Genomic DNA, 14661 nt, shown 5'->3' with positions numbered 1-14661 from the left:
TCAGGACACCACATGCACAAGATCTCTTGGAGGGCTTATGAATCATCCTAAACTTTCATACCGAATTTTCCTTCTGTAGCATTATATTCATGCTTATTTTGATTTAAAAATGCTTCTAACTACTTATTAGCTAAGTAACTATTATACCTAAATATTCAAACAAAATTAACATTTAAGAAAAGTTTTATTGGCATATACTTCTCTATTTAATTGTTCAACCATATTAAGAAGTGTTGTACGGTCATCATTACAATCAATTTTAGAACATTTTCTTCTCCTACTCATAGCATTTAGCTCCCCATTTCCACCCCCTCAACTTCCCTTGTCATGCCCCAAGGTGATTAAGCCAGTGTCTGTCTCAATAGAGCTACCAGTCCTGAATTTTATATACAGAAACTTATACAAAATACAAGCAGGATGTGACCAGCAACAACAAAAAACAACGACTAGATTAAACAAAGAAAATCTTCGATCAAATAGCAGAAATATTAAAAATGGAAACAACTGTAAAATTGGTCTACAGGGAAATCAAATGATAAAGTATTGATTTTTTAACCTAACTACATCTGCCACAATTGACTTTACAAATAGCAAAGTTATTCACATCCCTCAACTATGGTGAGAGGGGTATTCACCATAGGCTTAATCCATGTGGGGGCCCAGCAAATAGATTTTGGGCTTCCACTGTCATCCATAGCCTTCTGTCAATTGGGTGTTCATAAGTTAAGCTCTCATACTATTCCCTCCTTTGGATTTGGATTTTATTATTTACAATTTAATCCTTGGATCATACAGGCTGATGTGCTTCTTCAGTGATGCCTCATTTAGATGGTTGCTTGTTTTAAGACAAGCCTTTAAGACCCTAGACATGTTTCTTTCTGGTAGCTGAGCACCACCTAGTTTTTTTCCATTACACTTGCTATAGCACCCAAATCTTCATTGATCTCTTCATGAATATCAGTATTGAGTAGGGTCATGTCATAAGAACTGATTGTTCTTAGATTGGGACGAGAATTAAGTGCAAGCTCAAATCCATGCATATATCTATGATTTATATATGTCTCTAGTTCACTTTGGAGATACCATGGTCATGTCACGATATGAAATGGGGCACATGGTCATTCTATTGATAGTGCTATTAATTTGTCCAAGAGTATAGAATTTAAAACATCGAGAAAAAGAAAGTATACAAGTATAGGCTGGCTTCACACTGAAATATTTGAAGTGTTGAATTGTACACATTAAACTCAAGTGACTGGACACGATTTACATGAACAATGAGGATTGGTGATTGGGCAAAACTTTCAATAACACTCATTCACAAAGGCACAATCATACTTAACAGACCAATACCTGTCATAAGGAAGCAAGGAGAACATTAACATAGTAAACATATATTAGTCCCAAGGTACCATTCACTGGGCACCCTCAGAGCAAGAGATCTGAACCAAAGATCAAAAAACAACCTCCAATTTCATGCTCTTGGGATAGCAGTCACCTGCTTCTTCTCACACCTGAAGTCCAGGCGAGGAGGTCCGTTCCTGTGGGTGATTCTGAGGTAAAGCCCAACTCACTTGGTGGGGTTTCCATTGTGCCCTATGAAAAATGTTGTGTGCCTTGAAGTGACAGGGTCTCAAGTTCCAGTAGTCTCTGGCACCCGGCCTGGGTCACCACGGGTGGGATAGAAACCAGGTCAAAGTGTCCAATTAGGGACATAGTCCTGGGCATGTTGCCCCCTTGGGCGCGATGTAAGTATTGTTAACCATTGGAGAGTGTCTTCCCTTATGAATCATCTATTCATGTCCTCTGTCCACCTTCTGATTAGATTGTCTTTTTCTAATTGAGGTGTTAGAGAATTCTGTAATTTTTAGTTATTATCCCCTTGTCCGATATGGCATTGCTAAAGATTTTCCCACTCTGTGGGCTCTCGTTTTCACGTTTTGCTGAAGTCTTGATGTGCGTGCGTTATCTTTCACTGCCTGGGCTTCCGTTATTATACTTCATGGTCTGTGTGTGCTCTGCAATAGGCCCTTCTGTTTGGCCCAGTTTCTCAGTAAGGATCCTTATAAACCTGGGGTTGACATTTAGGTGTCACCATCTCCAGTTTGTTTTCGTGCACGGTGTGAGATACCGGTCCCACTTCATTCTTCTGCAGACGGAGATCCAGTTTGTCCTGTACCACTTGTTGAAGAGGGTGCACCTTCCTTATTTCATATTTTATAGTCTTTTGTTGAAAATCAGTTGCCTTTAAGTAGATGCCTTTATTTCTGGGTTTTCGATCTTGTTCCATTGGTCTCTGTCTCTGTCATTGGGCCAGTACCAGGCTATGCAAAATGAACATTTACAACGGGTAGCGGCATGCTTACTCTGTGACATTAATTATCCCTTGGTCCACAACACCAGGTTCCCGGTGTGCAGGTACCCAATTTGGGATGCACGGCCTTAGGTTAACCCTAGGCTGATGCTCAAGCCGTCTCCCTGCTTGGAGTGTCCATCTTTCTTGAGAAGTAGAACGCCTACTGAAGATCCAGCTTGACTGTTACCTCTTAATTTAAAATTATTCAATTTATTGATTCAATCAGTGTTTATGAATACCTATAGTGTGCCAGACCTAGTGAGAGAGGCGAGGAAGAGAGACTAGACTTAGTCAGCGACTCTCCCTGTTGGCTTCCACAGCCCCACTCCTCCCAGTGGAACTAGGTCAGCTTTGGTTGGTATTTCCACAGTACTGTGCCATGCCCCCACTCTGGCCTCTATGCCATTGGTAGCTCTTGACTATGCTACCAGGTCTGTGAAAACAGAAGCAATAGCAGGATCCTCTTGTGTGTAGGGGCTATTACAATGTCTAACACAGGGGAGGAGATGCAATCAACAGCTCTAAAAAAACAAAGAGAAATTTGAACAGTGTGTCAACTAGAATTCTTTGGGATTACCGTTGCTCCCCACAGCAGAATCCCCAGGAGGGCTGGCGGAAGGTGTACTCCTACTACCTTCACTCTCTTTGAGATGAGTTTATTCACATACTCTCATTCTAATTAAATATGCCTTTGCTGCCCTAGATATATCAAAAGCCAGCGGGTAAGAGGAAAGGGATTTTAAAAATAAAGAGCAACAGAGGACTGAAGTTCAGTCCCCATGAGAAGGAGAGAGGGGCTGTCCTGCCAGTGTCTCCAGCCTTCACACGGGGCCCTTCAGCCTTCCGACCACGGCTGAGCTGATGGTTCTGCGAGCCACCCTGTGTCCTCTCTACAAAGGGGCCAGGAGTTCTTCGTGGAAGAAGCAGCGACATCATCTGTAGCTTCCAGAGTCAGCTTGATGATTTCCCCTGTGTCCCCTACTTTCTTGCCTTGCTCACAGGAATTTCCCATGTCTGTGGCCTCAAGGCCCGGAAAAGGATAGTCCTCACCCCCACATTGAGGACTTCTGCCCTTAGTGGTTGCAAGGAAAACCTGTTTGATTCTGCCACTCCTTCAAGGTCTAGGTTTTGACTTTGAGGCATTTTATTAACTCAGGTTGTCCAAACATGGATTTTAAAAGGCTGTGGGTCAAATGCACTTTCTGAGTGACACTCTGGCTCCTGCCTCCGTTGTGAAAGTTTGAGCTCCAGGTTCTGAAGGTTCCAAACCGATGGAGGGCCAGGGCGCTGGGTCTGTTCCTCACATTCTGTGCGTTTGGTGTGGTTGTCGCAGGAGGCTGAAACAGTCTCTTCCTATAAGCAGGCCACTGAGACTTGGGAGTGCAGGAGGACCTGTTGTAACCAGAGCAGTTCAACTGGGGAACTCTTTGCTCAAAAACGAAGGAAAGGAATCAATGTTTGCTAAAGGAATAAAGACTTCTCTGGCAAAACAAAACATGATTTTTAAATGATCAAAGCTGGCTTTGCTCCACATTCATAGAGCTGGCGAAGCCCTTCAAGCTCTTAACTGGCTGCCTGATGGTGCCCTTGCTGTGTGAGCTACCAGATTCATTTGGCCATGATTCATTACCAGTGCTAACTAGCCTGTATGTCTGTCTTCCCCTTGGCTATATCTTCCCTCACCTGTCCCTGGCCACTTGGTCCTCTTAGCCTGACAGTTGAGTCTGCCACTTGCATATGGAGAAGGTGGAGAGAACTGGAGGGCCCTGTTTTTAAGACACGCGTCATCTCTTGCACGAACTATTAAAATAGGCTCCTGGCCAGCCTCTCTTGCCTCTATCTTTTTCCCTCTTAACTTCATCCTCCACACAGCTGCTGTTTCTCTAAGGATCTGTATAACACGCAAATACGCCACTGCGTGATGCTCGGACCCCTCCCCAGGGTGCCGTCTTACTCCGTGCAATCCACGATGTGACTCTGATGGCTCATTGATGCCATCCAAGTCCACCACGACACAGCAGGGGGCGACTAGGCTTCCTCCCACACGGGCAGCTTTCCATCACTACACCAGTCTCAGAACATCTCCCGACCAGGTCTTCCAGGGAAGTCAGAACTAAGTCAAAGAGCGAGACAGAACCAAAGCATAAAGTCTACCCACAAAGGATGTACAATTGGAGAGAATGGAGGGAGAGAAAACGTTCCTTTGCATTTTCCACATCCCAGCCTTCACCTTTAGGGACAACAACAGTACAGCGAGGACATTGAGAAATGTGCCCCCTCCTGTTTGCCCAAATTATCCTTATAGAAGTATAAAATACATACAGAGACACAGACAAATTATGAGTGTATCGATCAAAGAATGTTCCCAAACTGAACATACTGAGGGAGCCAGCACATAGCTCTGAAGCAGAGCATTACCAGGGCACCCGGGGTCTCCTCGTTGTTACTTCCCTGGCAAGATTAGCTACATCCTGACTTCTGACACCCTGCATTAGTTTTACTCATTTTTGAGCTTTGTTTAAATATAATCCTCCTAGATTACTCTTTTGTGTCTGACTTCTTTTGCTCAACATTATATTTGTTAGCTATAGCTATCCAATTGTAGTTTTTGTTTTGATTTTTTTCCATTTTCTTTGCTGTGTAACATTCAATTGTGTGACTGTATCATTAATTAGCTAGCCTACTGTTGTTGGGCTTCTGGGTAATTTCCAGTTAGGGACTTGCTATGGATTGATTTGTATCTTCTCAGAATATGTGTTGGGGTCCTAACCACTATGCTTGTGGATGGTGTGTTACATAACATTAGGCACCATTCAACATAATGCAATGTAATTACTTTCCTCAAGGTCATTTAATGTAATATAATCAATAAGTTGAGGTCAGACCAGCATACAATGAATCTTAAACCTAACCACTTCTAAGTTACATGAGGGGTTTTCAAAACATTCCTGAAAAAATGAAATGCAAAGACAATGGATATATGTTATATATCCATTTCCCACATATATTTTGAAGCTTGCTCACATAAAGAATAACATAGATACAGAGCAGGTAAGTACTTCCTGGGAAAGATAGAAGTTATGTGAGAACAGGAAGGGAACCAACATGGCTAAGACCTGATTTTGACTTTGAGCCGCCAAGGCAGTGAGAAAAATAAATTTCTATTCTTTAAAGTCATCCTTTTGTGATTGTCGTGATACAGCAGCACTAAGAAATCAAGATGGCATTATTATGAATCATGCTTCTGAGAGCATTTTAGTCCCTGTCTTTAGTTGAATGCAAGTGTACAATTGCATCGTGGATGTATCTAGAAGCAGCATTGCTGAGTCCTGCGATGTGTATGTTTGAATGTCAAAAGGTTTTCCAAAATATTTTCATGGATCAAATGATAGAGTGTGAGAGTTCTACATCTCCTGGGGTGGCCAGGCTCCTCACTGTAGCCATTCTAATAGGTGCACAGTAAGATTTCTAAATGGTTTCAGCATCTCCCATATGCTCCCATGTTGAGCAAAGAAAACAAGAAGACACTTAACATATCTCAACCTGAAAGGACTAACGAAAACTCGTCAGCCTTGAGTTACAATATTGAAGAATTTCATGGGGGAAAACCTTGAATGATGCAGCATACATCAAAAGAAGGTAGAAGGGATACATAATCACCCATTTCAATAAGTAGCATTAGATCAAGAAGAAGCCCCATGTACACCGAAGGCATTAGTTAAAAACAAGACTCTAGGAATTGATGGAGTACCAATTGAAATGCTTCAACAAGTTGATACAGCACTGGAAGCACTCGCTCACCAATGCCAAGACATTTGGAAGACAACTACCTGGTGAACTTACTGGAAGAGAATCTGTATTTGTGCACCATTCAAAAGAAAAGTGACCCAAGAGAATATTGAAATTATAAAACAATATCTTCATGTCACACGCAAATTTTGTTAAAGATAATTCCTAACTGGCTACAAGAGTACATTGACAGGGAGCTGCCAAAACTTCAAGCTGGATTCAGAAGAGGGTGGAGTACATTGTTGACATCAGATGGATCTTGGCTGAAAGCAGAGAATACCAAGAGAGAAGTTTGCATTTTATTGACTACCAAAGGCATTCATAATGAACTACGGATAACGTGAAGAATGAGAATTCCAGAACACTTCATTGAGCTCATGTGGAACCTGTACATAGACCAAAAGGCAGTTGTTTGAACAGAATGAGGAAGTAATGAATGCATGGTCTAAAATCAGGTCACATGCTCTTTAGTGAGGACGGTGAGACTTCATCTCACATACTTCAGACATGTTACCAGAAGAGACAAGTCCCTAGAAAAGGGCATCATGCTTGGTAAAGTAGAAAGTCCCCCAAAATGAAGGGGACACTTTGCTGAGCTGGATTGAGCCAGTGGCTGTAACAATGGGCTCACTCATCATCCTTGTGAGGATGGGAGAGCACCAGGCAGAGTTTCATTCTAGGGGGTCACTGTGAGTCGAACTGACTAGATGGATAGTGGGAACTCTCTATTGTAGCCTGCCTGCCTTGGGAATGCAGAGCACCCAAGAGTAGAAATGACCCCTAACAGCAACAACCAAGTCGAGTGTCTTCTCATGAACTCACTGGCTATTTGGATATTCTGTTTCTTGTTTCTTGTTGTTCTATGGGCTGTCAGTCTGTCTTAATGATTTTTAGGAGAAACTAAGTAATTCCATTTTCTATTTTGTTCATCTGATGTCCATTTAATAAGCCTTAATAGGAGTCCTAAAGCAAACCCTATCTCCCTTAAAGGTAAAAATAATTAAGAGGTTCAGCTGCTAATTAAAAGGTTGGAGGTTCAAGTCTACCCCAGAGGAACCTAGGAAGAAAGACCTATCTACTTCTAAAAATCAGTTATTGAAACCCAGTGAGGTATATTTCCATTGTGACACACATGGGATTAGACTGGGCAACTTTGTTATGGTTTTTAAGCCTTAATGGGTTCCTATTTGTATGACTGTGGACGCACTTTAGGATTCAAGGATGACGCTCAAAGGTCATTCTTTGCCCTCCAGCTGGAGTTCTTGCCTACAATAAATCTGACATCAAGTCCTCCAGTCTGTGTGCAAGGCTAGAATCCCCAACTGGAATTGTCCAGCGTTCATTTCACTCCCAGCCCTTCACACCCTGGCCTGGCAGGGTGGGCGTCAGGTTGAATTTCTGCAAATTCTGTGGCTAATTCTCCTGCTTCTTCTTCTGACACTGCCATCGAGGCAAGTCTGACTCACGGTGGCTCTTTAGGACAGAGTAGAACTGCTTCTTTGGGATTTCAAGACTTATACATCATTCTAGGAGCAGACAGCTTCCTTTTCCTCACATGGGAGCAGCTGTTAGGTTCAAATTCCTGACCTTGCAGTTGGCAAGGTCACCAGGGCACCCTAAGTTTCTATGGGTTTCCATGAGAGGAAGGACCTAGGAAAATGTCTGCCTCCAGGAAAGAGGTTGAAACCGTTTGAGGCGGATGAGGTGATACTGCTTCAGCAACTCCACGGGTTCTGCCAGGGAGTCCCACTGGCTGGAGAGCCCTCTGGCTGGCCCCTGCCTCCCCTGGGAATGGAGACCACCTGAGAGTAGCAACAAATTCATTTGGATGCTGCCTGCCTTCACACCTTCCAGCAATGGCCCGTACTTTGGTATGGTGTGACAAAAGTGAGTTTTTCATAGGAAGTCTATTTGGGAACTCCAGTGCTGCCCCTTAACTGGAGGCTTCCATTTACAGATAGTTCTGATGTCGCTGGACAGAGACGCATGGCAGCCTCTGGAGGCTGCTCACAGCCGATCAGAAAACACATCATGAAATCACGGCGGACTCACCTTGAACTCATTTTGTGATCTGCTGGCTCTCACAAGGCTACTGAGCTAGAATGACCACAGAGCCTGTCCACTGTCCCAGGTTTCTGGGTGGCTATAGGCAAGTTGCCTAGCTTCTCTGAGCCTTGCTCCCTCTGCTCGTCTGTCAAATGGGAACCCTAACTGCTTCGTCACCTACTTTATAAATTTCTGGAACAATACAAATAGAATACAAATATCCCTGGTGGTGTAGGGGAATTACATGTTGGGCTGGTAACCATAAGGCCAGCAGTTGAAACCCAACAGACACTCTGAGGGAGAACAATGAGGCTTTCTGCTCCCATAAAGATTTCCAGCAACACAAGTCCAAAGGGGACGTGCATGAGAGAGTCACTGTGAGTCAGAATCGACCCAATGGTGTGTTTGTCTTTTAGAGACATATCAAAAAGCATTTTGAAAAAAAATCAAAGTGTTATATAAAATCTGCATACCAGAATTTCTTCCAACACAGCAAGCAGAGCCCTGAATCTCCTCTTAATCACCACTCTCCATTGTTCCCACGTTAGCCGGTGCTCAGACCTGTTAGCGACCCTTGGCTTGGAGCTCTTTCATGTAAAGGGTACCTGTGGGCTCCAGATAACTCTTGCTCTTTGGCATTTCACCACGCGGCGATTTCCTCTGTGACCTTTTCCTTCTTTTGTTCCTTCACAGGGTCTAGCTGACCTTTTGTCACCTGGACAGAATCTGCTTAGGCAGCCTTCAAGCCACATCAGGGGATTTTCATTTTCTCACTGCTCTGTTAGCATTTCACATCATTACAGGTCAAAACACAAGGTTATTTACTTGGAGCTAAGAAATGCCACTCGTAGGAGTTACAGGGACCTCCCCGAGGAGTCAGAATAGCATCGAGTTCCTGTCATTGTCCTGGGGAACTTAGCACAGGTAAACGACCCCTTCCGCCCCCAGAGCATCCTGACCCTGTCTCTTGACTGCAGCTCAAACAGTCCATTGGGGGAAAGGCCAACACATGTTAGATTTGTTTAAGTAGTTTCTTCTTTTACTAGCTGCTATTTTGTTAAAGAAAATCCTAAAAGTCTCCAAGTCTTTTTCTTAACCACTTCGGGAGAGGAAGGAAGCTATTCTCAAGGCTGTAACTCTTTATTAATTCATTCAAAAGTCACCCCACTCACTCTCTCATAGGCTAGTGTGACCCCCAACCGCTCCTTGTTTTCCCCTTTGCTGACTCCTCTTCTTCCACACACCGAAGTGCCTCAGGGGTCCTTAGCCTCCTATTTTTTTCCTTGTGATTCTTTTTTAATCGTGACAAAAATATATCCAACAAAACCTTCGCTAGATCAATCCAACAACGTCTGCGTGTTGTAATTCTGGGCCATTGATGGGACTTTGGGGGTTAGGCTCCTTCTCGGGTCGCTGTGTTCCCACGGTGTCAGTGCTTTCTGTGTTCTGACCTCCATCGTCCGTTTCTTGCCCAGGCTTCTCAGCATCTCCGACTGCTCGCTGGAGAGGGCTATTCGATGGTATCCAAAGCATCTCCCAGGAGCCCTGGCGGGGTATGGTTACATGTTGGGCAGCAAACTGCTAGGTCAGTGGTTGGAAACCACCAGCGACTCTGTGGGAGAAAGATGGGGCTCTCTCCTCCTGTAAACATACAGGGGCAGCGCGACCCCGTCCCACAGGGCCGCTGAGAGTCAGAAACAACTCCGTGGCGATGAGTCTGTGTTTTCTGTTGTTGTGGGAGAGAATCTCCAACGTCTCCAGCCAAGAATGGGATTGTTCATCTTCCTCCCAGCCCTATGTCTTTGCTTTTCCTCATCTTGGCAAAGCCGGGCACCTAGACAATATGCTAGCACCCTTCTTTCTTCTCTCCAACGCCCACCCAGCACCTCTACGTGTTTGTGTTTCTCAGCTGTGCATCGCAAGCACCAACCTCTTCTGCCAGAGCTGCAGTGGGCGGCCTCCTCCTCCCCTCTTCCTTGTGTTCCTGCCCCAGTCCACTCTGAGCTTTTGACAGTGACGATCGGCCGACTCTTATTCCTTAAGTGATGGTTAGGGAATATGTCAACTAGACGCACCTGGTTACGTCAGGGTAGGGGTGGAGCCCTGCCCATCGGTTGGGTCCCAACCTGGTGACACCTCCGTGGTGCCATAGCCTGCTTGTAGCAGAGGGAGAGACAGAAGAGAGTTGAATTCTCTTTGGCCTTTTGCCTTCTGCCAGAGCTGAAGCTCGCATCTGGTTCCTTGAAGATCACCTATTGCTCTGCCTGCCAATTCCAGAAGCTGCCAGAGGGCTCCTGATGGTGGATTCATTCAGCCTCTGACTCCACCAGCCTGGGGTCCCTGCTGTCTCTGCTTCATCAGCCTGCTCCCTGTTCATCAGCTTCCATGAGTCAAAAGAAACCCGACTGGACTGGACTTCCCTAGTTCTACAACAGTGTAAGCTATTTCTTGATAGGAATCTCTCTCTATAGACAAGCACATACAAGTGTCACTGGCTTTGTGGCTCTAGGGAAGCCAATCTAACACACCTTTCCTGTTTGAAACCTTGTATTGACCTCCACCACCCCCCTCTCCCCACTGTATTTTAAATGAATTGCATGCAGCTCACAGGCCGGCAAAGCCAGTCCATCTGGCTCCTGTCCCTTCTCCTTTCTCCTTGACTCCCTGCATAGCAGCCTGCTGTCTCAGCTCACCCCTCAGGACCTTCACTGGGTGTTTCCTCAGGCTGTACTCCTCATCCTCCTGCTTCAATGCTCAGCCCAGAGGCACCTCTCAGATGTGCCTCCTGCATCCCAATGTATTTATCTCCCGTTACTTTTTAGATCTTCAGAGCCCTTCCAATTTGTGGTTACATATTTATTGCTATATGCATTTGTGTGATATCTGCCTGTTGGATAGTTTCCCAGAGCTGCCACAACAAAGTGTCATAAATTGGCTGATTTATAAGAACAAAACTTTATTATCTCACAGTTTGGGAGGTTAGAATTCAAACCTGACTGGAGTGCTAGCCAGGCCACGCTCACCGTGGAGGGTCTAAGCCCTAGACACTAGGGGAAGATCCTTTCTCTTCTCTTCGAGCAGCAGTTCACTCCAGATCTACGTGGCTTGTAGATGTAGCTTCTCATGGCCATCTTTCTGCACTCTCTCTGCTTTCTCCTCCTCCCCCTCCTTTCATTTCTAGAAAGCATCACTCAGCTTGGCCCCAAGTTCTACATTGTTATTGCTGTTAGACCCATTGACTTTATTCAGACTAAGACCCTATAGGACAGTGTAGAACTTCCCCAGAAGATTTTGTAGGCTACTATGTCTTTGGGCTCAGACAGCCAAGAGTTTTCTCTTATAGCGTGGTTGGTGGGTTCGAACCCCTGATTTTTCCATTAACAGTCTAGCACTTAGCACTTAACCCTTTCTTAACCCCCAAATCCCCATTGAGTGTGTGTTTTGAAATGAACCCAACTGCTCCAAAAGCATTGAACTCAGTTTCAATGTTACTTGTCCCCCTTTTGCAGCCCCTCAGATCAGCGTTCAGATCTGCTGGATTTTTAAAAGTAAAATTGTATTGCAATTGTATTGCCCATCCCTTTACGTGCAGGGTGTGGTTGTTTGGAGATGCAATGGTAGAAGCCGAATAGTTGAGACCACACGGTTCACAATGCTTGAACTATTTTCTGGTCCAGAGAAGTCCACTCAATTCTGTTCTAGATCACACGGTGGGTACCAAGATCCTTGGGTCCCTGCCCACACCATCGCTGAGCCTGCTTCCAGAAGAACCAGGGCCTTTCCCCCTCTTCTGACCCCTGTGTGTGTGTGTGGGGGGGTCCCATTACTGATGATGTGAGCGCCCTGAGGCTGAGGAGCTGCAAGCTCAGGGCCAAGGCCTTCCCAGTGCAGGATGGAGCAGAGCCTGGGAGGCTGGACGCTGACTCTCACAGAAACCTGCTTGAAACTCCATGGGAATTTTGAAGACTCCTATCTACCCTATCTTCCAATTCCTCCATAAAATAAGTTTGCCAAGATAGGAAACGTTGCATTTCATTTAGGCATTAGATTTATTTGAGCTTTAAGAAGACGTGGGGTGTAGGGCTCCTTATGCACTTTTAACCCACCACCATCACTATCACTATCACCACCACCATCACCACCACTATACCACCATCACCACCGCCGCCATTTACCAGCTCATGGCTACCCAAATGTGTCAGAGAGGAACTATGTTCCATAGGGTTCCAATGGCTGCTTTTTGTTGTCAGAAGTAGATCACCAGGCCTTTGTTATGAGGCACCTCGAGCCGCCAGCCTTTATACCTAGCAGCCAAGCTCCTAAACCCTTCCAATATCAGGTCTGTTTCAAACATCTGATTAAGGAAAAGAAATGTCACTAACAGTGCCACCTTGTGGTGAGGTCCATTATTGCCTTCTCAAAGCCCTGGTTGTCTAGGCTGAAGTAGATTCTGGCGCAGGGCCCTGCAGGACAGAGTAGAACTGGCCCCCCAGGATTGCCTACACTGTCGTCTTTGTGAGAGCAGATCGCCAGGTCTTTCTCCCGTGGAGCAGCTGGTGGCCTCCAAGCGCTTAACCATTGCCCCCAACCCAGGGTTCCCCTGAGGACTCTACACAAGCTCCTCCTTCGGCCTAGAAGAGCTTTTCCTGCCGTTGTTAAAAGCTGTTGTTGAGAACCACTGCTCTAGAGGGTACCACAGCGTTCATAATAATGCCAGCGAAGAGTTGTGAGATTCTGAAATGCTTTCCGAAACATTACAGAGATACTAGATGATATTCAGCATAACTTTCCTTAAAAAATAGTAATTTCCTGGTAGATCATAATAATTTCTCATAGTTGCTCAATACATTACAGGTCACAAGGTACCTCTGCACACAGTTTCATATCTGAACCTCCCAATTGTTCTGTGGGCTCTTTAATAGGGAGATGTTTTGTGGTCCATGACAGCTCAGTCTATTCAGCAAGTCGTGTTCTTGCCATCATATTAAAACCACCGTCCCCTCCCCTCCCCACCCACCCCCACCCCCACCCCCACCCCCCACCAAACCCACTGCCACTGGCATTATGTCAATTCAGACTCTCAGCAACCCGGGGCAGGCTTCCCACCATGAGCTCTTTACGGGGCAGCCATGCTCATCTCTCTTCCTTGGAGCAGCGGGCGGGTTTGAACCACCAACGAACCATCCAATGCCCTGCCCACAAGGCCACCAGGGCGGCCCAGCCATTTTCCAATGGTTAGCATCTATAGAAACCGCAATCAGGCAGTCAAGTGACATCTGGGGTCAAGCAAATCTACTGCACAATACTTTTTTTTAGATTTGAAAACCCAAGATGTCACTTTGATGACTAAGATGTCCCTGACCCAAGCCAACGTCCTTTCAATTGCCTCGTATGCATGCAAAGTCTGGACAATGAGAAAGGAAGACCGAAGAATTGATGCATTAGAGTTGTGATGGCAGCGACGAATATGAACATACCAAGCGATGTCAGAAGAACAAACAACCAGAATGAAGTTATACAACGAGAATGCGCCTTAGAATTGAGGATGGCAAGGTACCAGTTCTCTTACCTGTGCATATGTCCTCAGGAAAGACCAAGCACTAGGAAAGTATATCCTGTTTATAAGGTTGCCCAAAGAAAAAAACGCACTGCCATCACGTCAATTACTACTCATGGTGACCCCAGAGGAGAGAGCGAGAGCCCTGTGGGTTTCAGAGATTGTCAATCTTTGTAGGAGTAGAAAGTCTCATCTTTCTTCCTCAGAGCTGTTGGTTTTGAACTACTGACCTTGAGTCAGCAGCCCGGTGTGTAACCCACTACCCAGCAGGGCTTCTTCATAGGAAGGTGAGGGTTTTCTTCTTTTTCAATGACCTTACTCTAGAGCAGTGGTTCTCAACCTGTGGTTTGTGACCCCTTTGGGGGGTCAAACAACCCTTTCACAGGAATCGCCCGATTCATAACAGTAGCAAGACGACAGTGATGGAGTAGCAATGAAAATCACTTGATGGTCGGGGGTCACCACCACATGAGGAACTGTATGAAAGGGTCGCGGCATTAGGAAGGTTGAAAACCATGGCTCTAGAGGGTCAATGAAAACGAGAGAAACTGTCAATGGATTGACACAATTGCTACAACAAAGGACTCAAACATTGCAGTGAACTTGAAGATGAAATGGGACTGGGTTTAGTTCTGCTATATGATCACCCTGAGCCAGTCAACTCCTTGAAAACAACGCCAACGACAGTCATCTTGCTATTAACTAGGACAGGCATTAAGCAGAAAATCCGTTGCTCTAAACATGGAGGAGCACAGAGGTTTTATTAGCTTACTGCAACCTTGCTGGTGGCTCTATCTTAGTGCTCCCCGGCCAAGATTAGGAAGAAGAGAGTATTGTGATCCTTCAGTACCAGAAATGGGTGTAGCTTTCTTATTATCCACCCAAAGAGTATTCCACAACAGAGCTGACCCTC

This window comes from Echinops telfairi, unplaced genomic scaffold (assembly GCF_000313985.2).
Source record: "Echinops telfairi isolate 266 unplaced genomic scaffold, ASM31398v2 ScPeMD7_18;HRSCAF=68, whole genome shotgun sequence".
Taxonomy (NCBI): domain Eukaryota; kingdom Metazoa; phylum Chordata; class Mammalia; order Afrosoricida; family Tenrecidae; genus Echinops; species Echinops telfairi.
This window is presented reverse-complemented; position numbering follows the sequence as displayed.